Raw genomic sequence first — 22227 nt, 5'->3', positions numbered from 1 at the left:
CAACCCACGACTGCTAATCGACAGGGTTGTTGGATGGGGTTGTGCAGCCTCCTGGGACAACATTCCTGTTGCTGCTGCTCTTCGTGCTTCCATGAGCGGCCTGGTCGTCCCAATTCCACGACAAGCTTACAGGATTGGCTCCATCAACGTCAACACCATTGGCATCCCTGTCAAACTACAATTGCTCCGTGAAATGTTGAGGACCTCGATGTTGCTTTTGCAGGAAGTTCGCCTGGCGTCGTTTCCTGATATCTATGGCTATGTGTCCTACCTCACGCCGTGTGCTGACGGAGGCAGTGGGACAGCTATTGTTTTAAAGGAAGGCAGTGAGGTAGACGACGTGATTTACCTACCATTGGCTAGGGGTCTTGCTGTGACTTCCCACGGTGTCCGAGTCATCAATGTTTACGCTCTCTCGGAAACGGACGCGATTCTATTCATAACAGGTAGCTCCTTTGTTTGTAGGCGGCTAGGACCATATTATTCTTGGCGGCAATTTCAATTGTGTGTTATCCCAGAAGGACCAACATCCCCATTTCACCACATACCAGGAACTCAAGCTGCTCGTGCATGAACTGAACCTCACCGATACTTGGGACCGCGTACAAGGTGATCGGCCTGGATATCCGTACGTCACCAGCCAATCAGCAAGTCGTCTGGACCGGTTCTACTTTTCCCAAGGAATCGTTACTGCCACTCTCGACGCTGACTTATGGCCTACCGCCTTCTCCGACCATATCGCCTACATTTGCACTGTTTCGCTCCAGAGGCAGAAGGTGTGATGCGGTCGAGGCCTGTGGAAGCTGAATGTCGCCCATCTCAAGGATCCGGAATGCAGGCGGGTCGTAGAAACGACGTGGAACAACTGTGTGAAACGCATTCCGGGGTATCATTCAACACTCCGGTGGTGGCTCGACTCCACCGAGCCTGCTTTACGTCGTTCGATGATGAATTACGGTCTCGACAAAATCTTGTGGCAAGGACATACCATGGAATACTATTTCACAAACTCTCAAACTATGCCTCCTCTGTTCAACGACAGGTTGAAGTTCAACGTATTAAGGCAAAGATAATTTCTCTTATGCGTCAGCGCCTTGAAGGCACAATAGTACGCGCAAGATGTCACGACTGTGTACTAGGAGAGCCTCCGCCTATGCATCATATTATTCGAGAGAAGCAGCGGCGTCGGAGAAAGCTGGTCAACGCCCTCGACATGCCAGATGGTCGTCGATTGACGTCGCAGGATGACATCGCAAAAGCCTCTGTGGATCACTACAACCAGTTCTACGCAGCAGAGGACCAAAACATAGCGGTAACGACAGCTGTCCTCCGTTCCTTGACGGGTATCCTGGATGAGGCTGCTGATGACGTCGTCGATGCTCTTCATAAGCGTGTGGCGAATAAAGCCCCAGCTCCAGATTGGTTCCCGCTGGAGGTTTACCGCACATTCCACGACATCGTAGGCTAACGCTGGACTGCGATGTATGAAGAACTAATGAACCCTGATCTTCCTCTTCCACCCGAATTCGTGAAGGCTTGCTTATCCCGGTCCCCAAGCCATCAGGAGATAGCAGAGTTGTGCATTATCGGCCGTCGACCATGTTATATTGTGACTTCAAGATTTATACCCGGATTCTTGCCGCTCGCCTTCCGCGCGTCATTTCTCAAGTCATCTCTCTGGATCAAACGTGCTGTGGTGGTGACAGAAACATTCAGACCGCACTCAGCGATTACCGTGACGTCATAGCCCTGGCCAAGACCTGCCGCCGTCGCGGTGCCTTAGTGACAGTGGACTTCGACCATGCCTTTGATAGAGTGAGTCATGGCTTTCTAGATAACGTACTCAGACGGATGGCCTTTCCTCACAGGTTTATACACATCGTCTTGCGGTTCCTCAGAGGTGCCACGTCGCGAGTGCTGGTCAGTGGCCGTGTGGCGGGCCCTATTAATGTCATGCGGTCCGTGCGTCAAGGATGTCCGCTGTCGATGTTGCTTCTCGCCGTCGCCCTTGCGCCACTGTTACACGGTTTGAGGAGCCGGCTCACAGGGAGAACAATGAGGGGGGGATGCTTTCATCTGCCGCGCCTATGCAGATGACGTGGTGTTCCTGGTTCTATCGGAGGATGAAGTGCGAGAGGCACTAGCATGGATCAACCAGTACGGGACTGCTGCGGGCAGCCGTTTGAACCTGACGAAATCTAGTACTATGTCCGTCGGTAGAGGTCTTCCAGCAGAGTGTGGCTCCATTGCCATTAGTAGACAAGCTCAAATGTTTGGGGATCACCTTCACCCGTGATATACAGTGCACTTCCTCATTTAACTATAAACGCCTGCTTCAAGCTATTCGCGCGAAAGTTCGTGGCAACCTCTTGAGAGCGTTGGACATGTTATAAAGGCTGGATTTTGTTAATACTCATCTAGCCTCGCGACTGCCCGATTTGGCACAGATTTTACCGATCCCAAAGGCAATGGCACACGGAATTCAGATGGCGTTCGGCTACTTTGTAAGCGCAGGTCTTATCCTCAAAGTCCGCTACGACACGCTGACACTTCCTCCTCGAGATGGCGGCCTCGGCCTTGTCAACGTCCAAGCGAGAGTAGCTGCCCTTTATGTAAGTACGATGGTTTTATTGTGGACCCGCCGCCGAACCGGATTATCTGGAAGCCTCATTGACGAACTGGCCCCTCCCTCTCGAATGGCACCTGTTGCAGTAGCCCATATTTCTTCATCGCTCTCACATGTCAGGACATTTTTCATCGAATACAGTCCATGCCGACTTGCTTACTACCAGAAACCCTACCGCACGTGATGTTTACCTCCTAATGATGAGAAATCATACCAGGAATGTTGTGGAAAGCCGACATCTAACGATCTCATGGCAGTTCGTTTGGCGTTCTCTGCACCATATCCTCCTCGACATGAGTGCTCCTGCGACCTCGTATCTGGTCGTTAATGGAAAATAAATTACCCAACTCCGTCTACATGCCATAAAAGTGACAGATTCGATGCTGTGTACTCGTTATCACACGCTTGATACGGGCGAACATCGACTGATGTGTGGATCATCTGCAGAGGTGTGGCAGCTGATTCAGAAGATGCTTGCCTTTCTTCTACGTACGGCTCCCCATGCCATTACACCGCAATCTCTTCTGTTCCCAGATGAGACTTATTTCCCATGTATGAAGACCAAAGCTGTGATTTGAATAAAAGGCCTCTCGATCTCTTATTTGTTCCATGAAGGTGATAAAAGTGTTCTTGATTTTTGGACGTCCCTGCAAGATCGCTTTACTTTTCTCTTGCACCATCCGCGATACCGTCAGTACTATGCCAACTTTTTGAGTAGCGCCATCTTCGATCCCCCCTGCAGGTGGGGTGTCCCAGGTATGAGAAGGTGATTTCAGTGAGATTGTGTAATACCAGGACTCGATCCAATACATCGGCAAATGCAGTATTCTTCGTGAAGGCGTGCCTGGAACATGCCTGACTGCCTTGGGATACAGTGTGCGTCTACCCACAAGATGGCGGGACGCGGATGGCATTTTGTCTGTTCTGCCAGGAGCACGTTTTCTTTAAATGTTAAAATTCCCTTTTTATTTTGTTCGTTATTGATGGTAATTACACATACTTGTTTTTCGCTTGAGGGTGTCCTATGTAATCTCAACAAATATATAAAAATAAATAAATTAGTATGATCATGATATGACTTCCTTCCCCGTGCTTCCCTAATCCGATGTGACCTCTGTGTTTGGTCCCCTCCCCTGAATCAACCATCCAACCGGCAGATTAGCACAGCAAAGAAGGAATTCCTAGCGTTACATAAAAATATTATTTAGACTATACTCGTTTCGCTTTATTTTAAAGCATCTTCACTGGTCATTTTGTAATATAGTTTATCTTAAAATTGTGTTTGCTAGGATCGTGAACGGGTCTCAGTCTTCACGTATCTTACTAATGTAAACAGTGTTAATTATTACTCATAGTTTGTTACTTTCTTAAGTCATGTTACATTTTCGTACATAGCAGGTTCACTGACCTGAACTATATTTATATTTTTAAACTCTGTAGGTCCGCTGTCATCTCACCGTTTTGTGTAATTTGTTTCATAATGCGGGATGAGCTTATCCAAAGAAGTCAATTAGCATCAAACACAGAAAGAAATTTCCGTAAATGGAGATTTGTCACGGACTAGGGGAAAAAAACGAAAGTAAAAGAATCGAAGCGTTTAAGGTATGTTGTTACACGAGGATGCTGAAAATTACGTGGACAGATAAGAAATGAGCAGGTTCTCCACAGAATCGACGAGAAAAAGAACCTGCATAAACTAATAACTAGCAAAACAAACAGAAGTACACCTTATGCACTGAGATATAGAATAACATTGATGGTCAATGTTAAAAAATATTTCGGCTCAACCACTTGTTTATAGTGTAAAACACTAAGATTGACGCGTTTCGGAAGTCAAGCTTCCATCATCAGAATAATAAAAAGTAAAAGAACCTGTTAAAACACGCTAAAATGGAACAAGCACCAGGCACAATAAAACTGATAGTAAAATCTAAACATCGTGGCTACTTCCATTGTTGCAGCAGTGTCTTCCAAGGTCCATCTCCACATAGTCGTCAAAATATAAAAAAACTCTAAAATGGTGTCGCCTATGGTGTTCAACATCTAATCACATGGCTCTCTCCTCTATCGTCGTAAACCACCAGTGCGTCTTCGTTGATACCACACACCACGTAGCCAAACACGACACTGAAACACGAGTGAGCTCACGCGCAAGTAAACAAGGAAGTCACAGAGATGTCTATACAAACAGATAACGTATACATGTTCCAAGGACCTCATGGAATGGTGGTATCCTGCCAATTGCTAAAAATGTAGTTACAAAAAGAAACCAGTGAAATGTTTGAAAAAGTTATTTGTATCACCAGTTAGCTGTTCATTCAGTGTGTTCTGATTACCCACGCTATGTATCGTAATTTCCAGCTGTTCTAGTAGATCCAGCTTTTTGCCTTTGTCCTGTCTATATAAAATAACGAGATCCTGATCTATTCCCACCGTGGGGTGTCCCGTTTCCCAAATATGCGTGACTACAGCTGACTTTTCGAAATTATTAAGCCGGAAAGCATCGCTATGTTCTTTGGTTGGTTGGTTGGTTGTTTTGGGGAAGGAGACCAGACAGCGTGGTCATCGGTCTCATCGGATTAGGGAAGGAAGTCGGCCGTGCCCTTTCAGAGGTTTCAGAGGAACCATCACGGCATTTGCCTGGAATGATTTAGGGAAATCACGGAAAACCTAAATCAGGATGGCCGGACGCGGGATTGAACCGTCGTCCTCCCGATTGCGAGTCCAGTGTCTAACCACTGCGCCACCTCGCTCGGTATATGTTCTTTGCAACGTACTTTAAAGGACCTACCAGTTTGTCCTACATAGCTTGCCTTGCACGTGTTACACTGAATTTTATCACTGGCACCTAGCCAGAACCTGCTTTCATCAGAAAACACAACAAACTCCCACTCTGCCCTCCAATGAGTTCTCGCTTGACAACACTGAAGTCACAAATGTCGGTGGTTTGCTGGCAGCAGAATGCACACTACAGGGCATCGGTCTCGGAGATGTCCTTGAACTGACCGATTTGTAACCGTTGGTTGTGTCACTGTGATGCCAGCTGCTGGTCAAATTGCTGTTGCAGATGCAGTACGACGCGCCGAAACCATGACGCCGAACACGATGGCCTCTCCTCCAAGTAGTGCCACGTGGCCGTTCAGAGTCAGTTCTTCTTGCGACCGCACGCTCCTGAGGCCACCGCTGTCAGCGACCATGTAAAGTGGCTACGTCTATCTACATGTACATCTACATAGATGCTCTGCAAATCACATTTAAGTGCCTTACAGAGGGTTCAACTAACCACCATCACAATTACCTCGAGAAAACAGTCTATTGACACACAGTCAACATAGGTGTAGAAAACATCGTTCTTGTTAAACACAACTAGCTCTTTATTCACATGAAGCGTTGAGCGGTATTGACAAGGGACTACAGATCGATTCCGTATTTCTGGATTTCCGGAAGCCTTTTAACACTGTATCACAAAAGAGGCTTGTTGTGAAATCGCGTGCTTATGGAATGTCGTCTCAGTAATGTGACTGGATTTGTGATTTCCTGTTAGGGGGCTCACAGTTCGTAGTAACTGACGTAAAGTCATCGAGTAAAACAGAACTGATTTCTGGCGTTCATAATGTTCGAACACAATATATGTGCCAAAATCCTGCTGTATATCGACGTTAACGATATGGGCTTGTAATTTAGTGGATGACTCCTATTACCTTTCTTGAACATTGGTGTGACCTGTGCAACTTTCCAGTCTTTGGGTACGGATCTCTCGTAGAACGATCGGTTGTATACGATTGTTATGTATGGAGCTGATGCATCAGCATACTCTGAAAGGAACCTAACTGGTATACAGTCTGGACCAGAAGACTTCCTTTCATCAAGTGATTTAAGTTGCTTCATCACTCCGAGGATATTTACTTCTACGTTATTCATATTGGCAGCTGTTCTTGATTCGAATTCTGGAATATTTACTTTGTCATCTTTTGTGAAGGCATTTCGGAAGGCCGTGTTTAGTAACTCTGCTTTGGCAACACTGTCTTCGATAGACCTTCCTGACAAGTCTTTGCGCAATATCGCGGAAGGGGCTTCCAACCTTTCGTAGTTCTATTACACGATCTCGTTCAAACTCAGTGAGATGTTTATAATGACAATCTTTAATAATATCAAATCACCACGTCCAGTTTCAAAAGTAACTAATGCTCACGACCGATACAGCGTGATTTAAAGCAAACCTGATTTGCGTTCTCATAGTGACGCTGCTAGCGCCACACTAACGCGGCTGGTACGAAATATGGAACGTCTTTCAGATACAGAAACACGCCTATCAAATTTCTTTTATTTCGTACATCTACATCACGCTGTTGCGTTTTTTTCGTCAATGTTTGTTTGATATTAACAAATTTTTATTTTTCACATATATATTTCTTACTATTGCCATTCTGTATTTTAAATCATCGCTACTTCGGACATCGTCTGTAACGTTTTTTCACAAACAGCAGAACTTATCTACTTCTTTTATCGTCTCACAATTAATCAGCATATCATAACGAAATATTTGAATAGAAATTGTGTGAAGCGCTTCTGACACGAAATAAGAGAAGATGTAGTGTTCCCCAGGCACGTATGATTTTTGGGAAGAAGTCTTCGCAGATGTACCCAACTATTTGATGAGCGACAAAGATATAAGTAAAATTAGTAAGACGGCAACACGTAGTCCTTGAAGTGGCAACGCTGATACGCAGTCATAAGGTTCCCCGTTAAGAATCTGTGTAACACCTGGTCGAGCGTAGCAAAACAAAGACGAGTGGAACCAGTAAGTCAGATATGCTGCGGTCGGCCTTGAGTGCCCAACTGCCTCGCTGCAAATTTCCTCCTCACACAAGAGAACATTACCAGGTGTAAATAGACGATCTTGATGAAACCAGGCAGGTATGTAGAACGGTCAAAATAATGCAATACATATTTGTCCAGTTTCACTTTTAAAGGGTAAAACACACCCCGAAAGGTACTGTGGCATATTAGGCTTAGAGGGACTATCTTCGGTACTGCGATAGATAATAAATGTGTTTGATATAAAACTTCAGATGTAAGAACTTTGTGAGTTGATTTTCAGATGTAGTTCTGCTGAATGATAATGAAGTCAATCCCCACTTGTGAAGTAATATAATCAGTCAGCAGTACTTAGTACATAATCAGTTCTCTTCGTCAATGTAATGAAATTTGTCTCTTACTAATGAAGACATTTAGGGGAACGGCCAACAACAATTTGCTAATCCAGCTGAATTTTGGTTTGTATTGCGTTAACCATCGTTTGTGTTATATGAAGAACTTCCGTTCATTTTGTGTGCATGGTGTAAAAAATGCGGTATTTTTCAAGAATTTGCTTACAGATATTCATTATTCTAATGATTTTGTATCATAAGAATGATTACTTAAGTAAGCTACAGAACAAAAAACAAAAAAAAAACATGAATTTAAAACGTATAATAACAATGCAAACAATAAAATAAAATTGACTAAAACAAATAACTAGAATAATAATGGACGTTCTGACATTTCAACGTGCCTATAAGTTGGAAATACTCCGACAGCGCAGTGTGTTCAGCTTTTTTTTCCAGAAACATTATTACACATGGATGGATGTGTTATAAGGAAATTTTCATTTTTGAAAAGTTGATTGTACAGATTTAAAGAACGTTAACAACATTTCAACTTTAGTATGAAATACGTTCATTATTTTTCATGTCTTTGAAGACCTTTTGGCTGCGTTTTACTCCTTGAAAGGGAAATTGGTCAAAAACCAAAAAGGTACATGTTGCATTATTTTGACCCCTCAACACACCAGCCAGATTTCATTAAAAACATTTATTTATACCATGTAACGGTTCCTTTTTAGTGAGTCAGATTTGACAAGGACCTATTAAAACATAGGTGCTCGAAGCATTCAGGGGATAGTCCTTAGCACAAGACATTTTTACTTCAAGTCATGTGACACGTGATATATTTGTCACTATAAATACGAAGGTGTGCCTAAAATGAAGAATTAGGTGCAGTTACTTCATTACATTTTGTACAATGCGACACAACTAGCTGTAAGTCAAGTGTGGAGAACTCTCTGACGCTCGTGAGATACAGCATGGAACCTATTTCAATATGAACACATTTGACCAAATCAGAGGCCTGTCCCTATCAGAAGTCTGTCCATATCAGAAGTATGTCCGTATCAGAAGTATGTCTGTATCAGAATTCTGTCAGCAGAGGCATGTCCCCATCAGAAGGCCGCCTCTCTTAGAAGCCTATTCCTACCAAAAGCATGATCGTATTAGAGGTCTATCCACACGAAACCTGTCTGTATCAGAAGCCTGTCCATATCAGAGACCTGCCCCTATCAGAGGCTTGTCCCTATCAGAAACCTGTCCCTATCAGAGGTCTGTCTGTCTGTAATATAAGCCTATCCCTGTCAGAAGCCTGTCTCTATTACTGTCCGTATCGGAAGCCTGCCCCTGATAGAAGCCCATCCCTATTAGAGGCGTGTCCCTGTCAGATGCCCATCCTATCAAAGTCCTGTACCTCTCAGAGGACTGTCCTTGGATAAGCGGCTTCGGCGGCGGGTCGTGTGCTCCTGGCTCGCTCATTTGTTGCATGGTTTAATTCTTAGTTTCTTTGCGTGTTCTTGGTGCTTGCATTGTTTGGTACATAAGTTTCGGGCGTATTGTAGTGTTTGAGAGTTGTGGCATCGCGGTTTGGTGCCTGGGTGGTGTGAATTCGCGTGGTCGTCTGTCTTCTGTTTTTGTTTTGAACGGCCAGTGTCGGTTGGTCACAGTCAGTGTGCTCCCTGCCGCCGTTGGATAAGCAGCTGCAGCAGCAAGTCGTATACTCCTAGCTCACTCATTTGTTACATAGTTTAATTCCTAATTTCTTTGCGTGTTTTTGGTACTTGCATTGTTTAATTCATAAATTTCGGGCCTATTATAGTATTTGAGAGTTGTAGCATCGCGTTTTAGTACCTGAATAGTGTAATATCGCGTAGTCTCCTTCTGCCGCCGAGCAGTGTGTCAGCAGTGCGCAAGTAGCAGCATTACTGCATTTACTAGGCAATCTTGTATTTTAATAACCGTTTAAATTTTGTGTCGATTTGTTTGCACTCTCTGTAGATTAGTTCAGACGTTCTTTGCACAACAGCTTTTAGCATGGATAGGGACTGCAACTGCTATGTTCGGATGCAGGCTGAGTTGGCATCCCTTCACTCCCAGCTTCAGGCAGTGTTGGCTTCGGTCACACAGCTTGAGACTGTGGGGGTCCAGATGGGGGTTTGTCGGGGACAGCCAGCTCGTCCCCCGATCGGACTACGACTGTGGTTGCTCGGGATACTGCCCGCATTGAGGCTGATCCCTCACCCATGGTAGGGTGGGAGGTCGTCTCAAGGTGTGGCAGGGGGCGAAAGACATTCCAGAGGGCTGAACGGAAGGCCTCCCCAGTTTGTCTGACGAACCGGTTTCAGGCTCTGTCTCAGGCTGATACTGATCTTTGGCCTGACATGGCTGCTTGTCCTGTTCCAGAGGTTGCCCCTCAGTCTGCAAGATCCGGGCGGTCGCAGAGGGTGGGCTTACTGGTAGTTGGGAGCTCCAACGTCAGGCGCGTAATGGGGCTCCTTAGGGAAATGGCAGCAAGAGAGGGGAAGAAAACCAATGTGCACTCCGTGTGCATACCGGGGGGAGTCATTCCAGATGTGGAAAGGGTCCTTCCGGATGCCATGAAGGGTACAGGGTGCACCTATCTACAGGTGGTCGCTCATGTCGGCACCAATGATGTGTGTCGCTATGGATCGGAGGAAATCCTCTCTGGCTTCTGGCGGCTATCTGATTTGGTGAAGACTGCCAGTCTCGCTAGCGGGATGAAAGCAGAGCTCACCATCTGCAGCATCGTCGACAGGACTGACTGCGGACCTTTGGTACAGAGCCGAGTGGAGGGTCTGAATCAGAGGCTGAGACGGTTCTGCGACCATGTGGGCTGAAGATTCCTCGACTTGCGCCATAGGGTGGTGGGGTTTCGGGTTCCGCTGGATAGGTCAGGAGTCCACAACACGCAACAAGCGGCTACACGGGTAGCAGGGGTTGTGTGGCCTGGGCTGGGCGGTTTTTTAGGTTAGATGGCCTTGGGCAAGTACAGAAAGGGCAACAGCCTCAACGGGTGCGGGGCAAAGTCAGGACACGCGGGGACCAAACAGCAATCGGAATTGTAATTGTCAACTGTCGAAGCTGCGTTGGTAAAGTACCGGAACTTCAAGCGCTGATAGAAAGCACCGAAGCTGAAATCGTTATAGGTACAGAAAGCTGGCTGAAGCCAGAGATAAATTCTGCCGAAATTTTTACAAAGGTACAGACGGTGTTTAGAAAGGATAGATTGCATGCAACCAGTGGTGGAGTGTTCGTCGCTGTTAGTAGTAGTTTATCCTGTAGTGAAGTAGAAATGGATAGTTCCTGTGAATTATTATGGGTGGAGGTTACACTCAACAACCGAGCTAGGTTAATAATTGGCTCCTTTTACCGACCTCCCGACTCAGCAGCATTAGTGGCAGAACAACTGGGAGAAAATTTGGAATATATTTCACATAAATTTTCTCAGCATGTTATAGTCTTAGGTGGAGATTTCAATTTACCAGATATAGACTGGGACACTCAGATGTTTAGGACGGGTGGTAGGGACAGAGCATCGAGTGACATTATACTGAGTGCACTATCCGAAAGTTACCTCGAGCAATTAAACAGAGAACCGACTCGTGGAGATAACATCTTGGACCTATTGATAAGAAACAGACCCGAACTGTTCGACTCTGTAAGTGCAGAACAGGGAATCAGTGATCATAAGGCCGTTGCAGCATCCCTGAATATGAAAGTTAATAGGAATATAAAAAATGGGAGGAAGGTTTATCTGTTTAGCAAGAGTAATAGAAGACAGATTTCAAACTACCTAACAGATCAAAACGAAAATTTCTGTTCCGACACTGACAATGTTGAGTGTTTATGTAAAAAGTTCAAGGCAATCGTAAAATGCGTTTTAGACAGGTACGTGCCGAGTAAAACTGTGAGGGACGGGAAAAACCCACCATGGTACAACAACAAAGTTAGGAAACTATTGCGAAAGCAAAGAGAGCTTCACTCCAAGTTTAAACGCAGCCAAAACCTCTCAGACAAACAGAAGCTAAACGATGTCAAAGTTAGCGTAAGGAGGGCTATGCGTGAAGCGTTCAGTGAATTCGAAAGTAAAATTCTATGTACCGACTTGACAGAAAATCCTAGGAAGTTCTGGTCTTACGTTAAATCAGTAAGTGGCTCGAAACAGCATATCCAGACACTCCGGGATGATGATGGCACTGAAACAGAGGATGACACGCGTAAAGCTGAAATACTAAACACGTTTTTCCAAAGCTGTTTCACAGAGGAAGACCGCACTGCAGTTTCTTCTCTAAATCCTCGCACAAACGAAAAAATGGCTGACATCGAAATAAGTGTCCAAGGAATAGAAAAGCAACAGGAATCACTCAACAGAGGAAAGTCCACTGGACCTGACGGGATACCAATTCGATTCTACACAGAGTACGCGAAAGAACTTGCCCCCCTTCTAACAGCCGTGTACCGCAAGTCTCTAGACGAACGCAAGGTTCCAAATGATTGGAAAAGAGCACAGGTAGTCCCAGTCTTCAAGAAGGGTCGTCGAGCAGATGCGCAAAACTATAGACCTATATCTCTGACGTCGATCTGTTGTAGAATTTTAGAACATGTTTTTTGCTCGAGTATCATGTCGTTTTTGGAAACCCAGAATCTACTATGTAGGAATCAGCATGGATTCCGGAAACAGCGATCGTGTGAGACCCAACTCGCTTTATTTGTTCATGAGACCCAGAAAATATTAGATACAGGCTCCCAGGTAGATGCTATTTTTCTTGACTTCCGGAAGGCGTTCGATACAGTTCCGCACTGTCGCCTGATAAACAAAGTAAAAGCCTACGGAATATCAAACCAGCTGTGTGGCTGGCTTGAAGAGTTTTTAGCAAACAGAACACAGCATGCTGTTATCAATGGAGAGACGTCTCAGGCGTTGAAGTAACCTATGACGTGCCACAGGGGAGTGTTATGGGACCATTGCTTTTCACAGTATATATAAATGACCTAGTAGATAGTGTCGGAAGTTCCATGCGGCTTTTCGCGGATGATGCTGTAGTATACAGAGAAGTTGCAGCATTAGAAAATTGTAGCGAAATGCAGGAAGATCTGCAGCAGATAGGCACTTGGTGCAGGGAGTGGCAACTGTCCCTTAACATAATGTAATGTATTGCGAATACATAGAAAGAAGGATCCTTTATTGTATGATTATATGATAGCGGAACAAACACTGGTAGCAGTTACTTCGGTAAAATATCTGGGAGTATGCGTGCAGAACGATTTGAAGTGGAATGATCATATAAAATTAATTGTTGGTAAGGCGGGTACCAGGTTGAGATTCATTGGGAGAGTGCTTAGAAAATGTAGTCCATCAACAAAGGAGGTGGCTTACAAAACACTCGTTCGACCTATACTTGAGTATTGCTCATCAGTCTGGGATCCGTACCATATCGGGTTGACGGAGGGGATAGAGAAGATCCAAAGAAGAGCGGCGCGTTTCGTCACAGGTAACCGTGATAGCGTTACGGGGATGTTTAATAAACTCAAGTGGCAGACTCTGCAAGAGAGGCGCTTAACTCGCGGTGTAGCTTGCTCGCCAGGTTTCGAGAGGGTGCGTTTCTGGATGAGGTATCGAATATATTGCTTCCCACCGAGGAGATCACGAATGTAAAATTCGAGAGATTAGAGCGCGCACGGGGGCTTTCAGACAGTCGTTATTCCCGCGAACCATACGCGATTGGAACAGGAAAGGTAGGTAATAACAGTGGCATGTAAAGTGCCCTCCGCCACACACCGTTGGGTGGCTTGCGGAGTATAAATGTAGATGCAGATATAGACGTAGAAGCCTGCCCCGTCGCAGGCCTGTAAGTATTAGAGGCTTGTCCCTATCAGGGGAATTTCCAGTCAGAGGACAGTCAACACCAGAAGTCTGTCCCTATCACAAGTCCATCCCTATCACAGGCCTCTCCCTATTACAGGCCTGTCCCTGTCAGATGTCTATCAGAGGCCTGTCTGTATCAGAAGCCTGTCCCTATCAGAGGCCCATCTATATGTATTAGAAGCCTGTCGCTATCAGAGGCCCATCTATATGTATCAGAAGCATGTTCTTATCAGAAGCCCACCCCTATCAGAGGCCTGTCCCTATTAGACGCCTGTCCCTGTCAGATGTCTATCAGAGACCTGTCTGTATCAGAAGCCTGTCCCTATCAGAGGCCCATCTATATGTATCAGAAGCCTGCCCCTATCAGAGGCCCATCTATTTGTGTCAGAAACCTGTTCTTATCAGAAGCCCACCAGTATCAGAAGCCTGTCCCTATTAGAGGCCTGTCCCTGTCAGATGTATATCAGAAGCCTGTCTCTATCAGAGGCTCATCGATATGTATCAAAAACCTGTTTTTACCAGGAGCCCACACCTATTAGTGGCCTGTCCATATTAGAGGCCTGTCCCTGTCAGATGTCTATCAGAGGCCTGTCTACATCAGAAGCCTGTCCCTATCAGACGCCAATCTATATGTATCAGAAGCCTGTCCCTATCAGAGGCCCATCTATATGTATCAGAAGCCTGTCCCTATCAGAGGCCCATCTATATGGATCAGAAGGCTGTCCCTAACAGAGGCCCATCTCTATGTATCAGAAGCCTGTTAATATTAGAGGCCCATCTAAATGTATCAGAAGCCTGTCCCTATTAGAGACCACTCTATATGTATCAGAAGCCTGTCCCTATCAGAATCCCATCTATATGTATCTGAAGCCTGTCCCTATCAGAGGCCCATTTATATGTATCAGAAGCCTGCACCTATCACAGGCCCATCTATATGTATGATAAGCCTGTTGTTTTCAGAAGCCCACCCCTATCTGAGGCCTGTGCCTATTAGAGGCCTGTCCCTGTCAGATGTCTATCAGAGGACTGTCTGTATCAGAAGACTGTCCCTATCAAAGAACCATCTATATGTAAGAAAAGCCTGTTGTTTTCAGAAGCCCATCCCTATCAGAGGCCTCTCGCTATCAAAGACCTGTACCTGTCAGATGTCTATCAGAGGTCTGTCTGTATCAGAAAGCTGTCCCTCTCAGAGGCATATCTATATGTATCAGCAGCCTGTCCCTATCAGAGGCCCATCTATATGTATCAGAAGCCTGTCCCTATCAGAGGCCCATTTATATGTAACAGGAGCCTGTCCATATCAGAGGCCAATCTAAATGCATCAGAAGCCTGTTCTTATCAGAAGACCACCGCTATCAAAGGCCTGTCCCTACTAGAGGCCCATCCCTGTCAGATGTCTTACAGAGGCCTGTCTGTATCAGAAGACTGTCCCTATCAGAGGCCCATCTATATGTATCAGAAGCCTGTTCTTATCAGAAGCCAACCCCTAACAGAGGCCTGTCCCTATTAGAGGCTTGTCCCTGTCAGGTGTCTATCAGAGGCCTGTCTGTAACAGAAGCGTGTCCCCATCAGAGGCCCATCCATATGTATGGAAGCCTGTCCCTATCAGAGGCCCATCTATATCAGAAACCTGTTCTTATCAGAAGCCCACACCTATCAGAAGCCTGTCCCTATTTGAGGCCTCTACCTGTCAGATGCCTATCAGAGGCCTGTCTGTATCAGAAGCCTGTCCCTATCAGAGGCCCATCTATATGTATCAGAAGCCTGTGCTTCTCAAAAGCCAAACCCTATCAGCGACTTGTCCCTGTTAGACGCCTGTCCCTGTCACACGTCTATCAGAGACTGGTCTGTATCAGAAGCCTCTCCCAATCAGATGCCCATCTATGTGTATCAGAAGCCTGTCCCTATCAGAGGCCCATCTATATGTATCAGAAGCCTGTCCCTATCACAGGCCCATGTATATGTATCAGAAGCCGGTCCCTATCGGAGGCCCATCTATATGTATCAGAAGCCTGTTCTTATCAGAAGCCCACCGCTATCAGAAGCCAATCACTATTAGAGACCTGTCTCTGTCAGATCTTTATCAGAGGCCTGTCCATATCAAAAGACTGTCGCTATCAGAGGCCCATCTATATGTATCAGAAGCATGTCCCTATCAGAGGCCCATCTATATGTATCAGAAACCTGTTCCTATCAGAGGCCCATCTACATGTATCAGAAGCCTGTCCCTATATGAGGCCCATCTGTATGTATCACAAGCCTATCAATATCAGAGGCCCATCTAAATGTATCAGGAGCCTGCCAATATCAGAGACCACTCTATATATAAAAGAAGCCTGTCCCTATCAGAGGCCCATCTATATGTATCAGAAGCCTGTCCATATCAGAGGACCATCTATATGTATCAGAAGCCTCTTCTTATTAGAATCACACCCCTATCAGAGGTATATCCCTATTAGAGGCCTGTCCCTGTCAGATGTGTATCAGAGGAGTGTCCGTATCACAAGCCAGTCTCTATCAGAAGCCCACCTATATGTATCAAAAGCCTGCCCCTATCAGAGGCCCATCTATATGTATCAGACGCCTGTCCGTATCAGAGACCCATCTATATGTATGAGAAGCCTGTTCTTATCAGAAGCCCACAACTATCAGAGTCCTGTGCCTATTAGAGGCCTGTCCCAGTCAGATGTCTATCAGAGGCCTGTCTGTATCAGAAGCCTGTCCCTATCGGAGGCCCATCTATATGTATCAGAAGCCTGTTATTATCAGAAACCCACCCCTATCAGAGGCCTCTCCCTATTAAAGAACTGTCCCTGTCAGATGTCTATCAGAGGCCTGTCTGTATCAGAAGCCTGCCCCTATCAAAGTCCCATATATATTTATCAGAAGCTTGTTATTATAAGAAGACCACCCCTATCACAGGCCTTTCCCTATTAGAGGCCTGTCCCCGTCAGATGTCTATCAGAAGCCTGTATCAGAAGCCTGTCCCTATCAGATGCCCTTCTATATGTATCAGAAGCCTGCCCCTATCAGAGGCCCATCTATTTGTGTCAGAAACCTGTTCTTATCAGAAGCCCACCAGTATCAGAAGCCCGTCCCTATTAGAGGCCATTCCCAGTCAGATGTATATCAGAGGCCTGTCAGTATCAGAAGCCTGTCACTATCAGAGGCCCATCTATATGTATCAGAAGCCTGTCCCTATCAGAGGCATATCTATATGTATCAGAGGCCTGTCACTATCAGAGACCCATCTATATGTATCAGAATCCTGTCCCTATCAGAGGCCCATCTATATGTATCAGAATCCTGTCCCTATCAAAGGCTCATCGATATGTATCAAAAACCTGTTTTTACCAGGAGCCCACCCCTATTAGTGGCCTGTCCATATTAGAGGCCTTTCCCTGTCAGATGTCTATCAGAGTCCTGTCTGTATCAGAAGCCTGTCCTTATCAGAGGCCCATCTATATGTATCAGAAGCCTGTCCCAATCAGAGGCACATCTATATGTATCAGAAGCCTGTTCTTATCAGAAGACCATCCCTATCAGAGGCCTGTCCCTATTACAGGCCTGTCCCTGTCAGATGTCTATCAGAGGCCAGTCTGTATCAGATGCCTGTCCCTATCAGTGGCCCATCTACATGAATCAGAAGCCTGTCCCTATCAGAGGCCCATTTATATGTAACAGGAGCCTGTCCATATCAGAGGCCTATCTAAATGTATCAGAAGCCTGTTCTTATCGGAAGACCACCGCTATCAAAGGCCTGTCCCTATTAGAGGCCCGTCCCTGTCAGATGTCTAACAGAGGCCTGTCTGTATCAGAAGACTGTCCCTATCAGAGGCCCATCTATATGTATCAGAAGCCTGTTCTTATCAGAAGCCCACCCCTAACAGAGGCCGGTCCCTATTAGAGGCTTGTCCCTGTCAGATGTCTATCAGAGTCCTGTCTGTAACAGAAGCGTGTCCCTATCAGAGGCCCATCCATACGTATGGAAGCCTGTCCCTATCAGAGGCCCATCTATATCAGAAACCTGTTCTTATCAGAAGCCCACACCTATCAGAGGTCTGTCCCTATTAGAGGCCTCTACCTGTCGGATGTCTAACAGAGGCCTGTCTGTATCAGAAGCCTGTCCCTATCAGTAGCCCACCTATATGTATCCAAAGCCTACCCCTTTCAGAGGCCCATCTATATGTATTAGAAGCCTGTTCTTATCAGAAGCCCACTCCTATCAGAGACCTGTCCCTATTAGAGGCCTGTCTGTGTCGGGTTTCAGAGGCTCTGATACAGAGCCTGTCCCTATCAGAGGCCCATCTATTTGTATCAGAAGCCTGTCCCTATCAGAGGCCCATCTATATGTATCAGAAGCCTGTTACTATCAGAAGCCCACCCCTATCAGAGAACTCTCCCTATTAAAGACCTGTCCCTGTCAGATGTATATCAGAGGGCTGTCTGTATCAGAAGCCTGTCCCTATCAGAGGCCCATCTATATGCATCAGAAGCCTTTCCCTATCAGAAGCCCATCCATATGTATAAGAAGCCTGTTCTTATCAGAAGCCCACCCCTATCAGAGGCCTGTTCCTATTAGAGGCCTGTCCCTGTCAGATGCCTATCAGAGTCTGTCTGTATCAGAAGCCTGTCCCTACGTTGAGCCCCATCTATATGTATCAGAAGCCTGCCCCAATCAGAGGCCCATCTATATGTATCAGAAGTCTGCTCTTATCAGAAGCCCACCCCTATCAGAGGCCTGTCCCTATTAGAGGCCTGTCCCTTTCAGAAGTCTGTCATAGGCCTGTCTGCATCAGAAGCCTGTCCCTATCAGAGGCCCTTCTATATGTATCAGAAGCCTGTCCCCATCAGAGGCTCATCTATATGTATCAGAAGCCTGTTCTTATAATATGCCCACCCCTATCAGAGACCTGTCACTATTAGAGGCCTGTCCCTGTCAGATGTCTATTAGAGGCCTGTCTGTATCAGACGACTGTCCCTATCAGAGGCCCATATATATTTATCAGAACCTTGTTATTATCAGAAGCCCACCCCTATCAGAGGCCTGTCCCTATTAGAGGCCTGTCCCCGTCAGATGTCTATCAGAGGCCTCTCTGTATCAGAAGTCTGTCCCTTTCAGAGGCCCATCTATATGTATCATAAGGTTGTCCCTATCAGAAGCCCACCCATATGTATCAGAAGCCTGTTCTTATCAGAAGCACACCCCTATCAGAGGCCTATTAGAGGCCCTGTCAGATGTCTATCACAGGCCTGACTGTATCAGAAGCCTGTCCACATCATAGGCCCATCTATATGTCTCAGAAGCGTGCCCCTATCAGAGGCCCATCTATATGTATCAGAAGCCTTTTATTATGAGAATTCCACCCCTATCAGTGGCCTGTCCATATTAGGGGCCAGTCCCTGTCAGATGTCTATCATAGGTCTGTCTGTATTACAAGCCCAAGCCTATCAGAAGACCACCTATATGTATCAAAAGCCTGTCCCTATCAGAGGCCCGTCTACACTCTAGTTGTGTCGCGACAGGCGTGAATGGAGGGACGAATGGAGACGTGTCGTCTTCAGCGATGAGAGTCGCTTCTGCCTTCGTGCCAATGATGGTCGTATGCGTGTTTGGCGCCGTGCCGTTGAGCGCCACAATCAGGACTGCATACGACCGAGGCACACAGGGCCAACACCCGGCATCATGGTGTGGGGAGCGATCTCCTACACTGGCCGTACACCACTGGTGATCGTCGAGGGGACACTGAATAGTGCACGGTACATCCAAACCGTCATCGAACCTATCGTTCTACCATTCCTAGACCGACAAAGGAACTTGCTGTTCCAACAGGACAATGCACGTCCGCATGTATCCCGTGCCATTCAACGTGCTCTAGAAGGTGTAAGTCAACTACCCTGGCCAGCAAGATCTCCGGATCTGTCCCCCATTGAGCATGTTTGGGACTGGATGAAGCGTCGTCTCACGCGGTCTGCACGTCCAGCACGAACGCTGGTCCAACTGAGGCGCCAGGTGGAAATGGCATGGCAAGCCGTTCCACAGGACTACATCCAGCATCTCTACGATCGTCTCCATGGGAGAATAGCAGCCTGCATTGCTGCGAAAGGTGGATATACACTGTACTAGTGCCGACATTGTGCATGCTCTGTTGCCTGTGTCTATGTGCCTGTGGTTCTGTCAGTGTGATCATGTGATGTATCTGACCCCAGGAATGTGTCAATAAAGTTTCCCCTTCCTGGGACAATGAGATCACGGTGTTCTAATTTCAATTTCCAGGAGTGTAGATGGGCCTCTGACAGGGACAGGCTTCTGATACAGTCAGGCCTCTGATAGACGTTGGGTGGCACGGGATACATGCGGACGTGCATTGTCCTGTTGGAACAGCAAGTTCCCTTGCCGGTCTAGGAATGGTAGAACGATGGGTTCGATGACGGTTTGGATGTACCGTGCACTATTCAGTGTCCCCTCGACGATCACCAGTGGTGTACGGCCAGTGTAGGAGATCGCTCCCCACACCATGATGCCGGGTGTTGGCCCTGTGTGCCTTGGTCGTATGCAGTCCTGATTGTGGCGCTCACCTGCACGACGCCAAACACGCATACGACCATCATTGGCAAAAAGGCAGAATCGACTCTCATCGCTGACACGTCTCCATCCGTCCCTCCATTCACGCCTGTCGCGACACCACTGGAGGCGGGCTGCACGATGTTTGGGCGTGAGCGGAAGACGGCCTAACGCTGTGTGGGACCGTAGCCCTGCTTCATGGAGACGGTTGCGAATGGTCCTCGCCGATACCCCAGGAGCAACAGTGTCCCTAAATTGCTGGGAAGTGGCGGTGCGGTCCCCTACGGCACTGCGTAGGATCCTACGGTCTTGGCGTGCATCCGTGCGTCGCTGCGGTCTGGTCCCAGGTCGACGGGCACGTGCACCTTCCGCCGACCACTGGCGACAACATCGATGTACTGTGGAGACCTCACGCCCCACGTGTTGAGCAATTCGGCGGTACGTCCACCCGGCCTCCCGCATGCCCACTATATGCCCTCGCACAAAGTCCGTCAACTGCACATACGGTTCACGTCCACGCTGTCGCGGCATGCTACCGGTGTTAAAGACTGCGATGGAGCTCCGTATGCCACGGCAAACTGGCTGACACTGACGGCGGCGGTGCACAAATGCTGCGCAGCTAGCGCCATTCGACAGCCAACACCGCGGTTCCTGGTGTGTCCGCAGTGCCGTGCGTGTGATCATTGCTTGTACAGCCCTCTCGCAGTGTCCGGAGCAAGTATGGTGGGTCTGACACCCCGGTGTCAATGTGTTCTTTTTTCCATTTCCAGGAGTGTATATGTATCAGAAGCCTGTTTTTATCAGAAGCCCACCCCTATCAGAGGCCTCTCCCTATTAAAGGCCTGTCCCTGTCAGATGTCTATCAGAGGCCTGACGGTATCAGAAGCCTGTCCCTATCAGAAGCCCATCAATTTCTATCAATAGCCTGCCCCTAACAGTGGCCCATCTATATGTACAAGAAGCCTGCCCCTATCAGAGTCCCATCTATATGTGTCGGAAGCTTGTTCTTATCAGAAGCCCACCCCTATGAGGTCTGTCCCTATTAGAGGCCTGTCCCTGTCAGATGTCTATCAGAGGCCTGACTGTATCAGAAGCCTCTCCCTGTCAGAGGCCCATCAATATGTATTAAAAGCTTGCTCTTATCAGAAGCCCACCCCTATTAGAGGCCTGTCCCTACTAGAGCCCTCTCCCTGTCAGATATCTATCAGGGGCCTCTCTGTATCAGAAGCCTGTCCCTATCAGAGGCCCATCTATATGTATAGAAGCCTGTTCGTATCAGAAGCGCACCCCTATTACAGGCCAGACCCTATTATGAGGCCTAACCCTGTCAGATGTCTATCAGAGGCCTGACTGTATCAGTGGCCTGCCCCTATCAGAGGCCCATCTATATGTATCACAAGACTGTCCCTATCAGAGGCCCATCTACACATGTTTGGGACTGGATTAAGCGTCGTCTCACGCGGTCTGCACGTCCAGCGCGAACGCTGGTCCAACTGAGGCGCCAGGTGGAAATGGCATGGCAAGCCATTCCACAGGACTACATCCAGCATCTCTACGATCGTCTCCATGGGAGAATAGCAGCCTGCATTGCTGCGAAAGGTGGATATACACTGTACTAGTGCCGACATTGTGCATGCTCTGTTGCCTGTGTCTATGTGCCTGTGGGTCTGTCAGTGTGATCATGTGATGTATCTGACCCCAGGAATGTGTCAATAAAGTCTCCCCTTCCTGGGACAATGAATTCACGGTGTTCTTATTTCAATTTCCAGGAGTGAATATGTATTAGAAGCATGTTCCTATCAGAAGCCCACCCCTATCAGAGGCCTGTCCCTACTAGAGCCCTGTCCCTGTCAGATAACTATCAGAGGCCTCTCTGTATCAGAAGCCTGTCCCTATCAGAGGTCCATCTATATGTTTCAGAAGCCTGTTCTTTTCAGAAGACCACCCCTATCTGAAGCCTATCCCAATCAGAGGCCCATCTATGTGTATCAGAATTCTGTTCTTT

This window comes from Schistocerca serialis, chromosome 7 (assembly GCF_023864345.2).
Source record: "Schistocerca serialis cubense isolate TAMUIC-IGC-003099 chromosome 7, iqSchSeri2.2, whole genome shotgun sequence".
NCBI lineage: Eukaryota > Metazoa > Arthropoda > Insecta > Orthoptera > Acrididae > Schistocerca > Schistocerca serialis.
The sequence above is the reverse complement of the archived record's forward strand: the minus strand, read 5'-3'. Positions refer to the sequence as shown.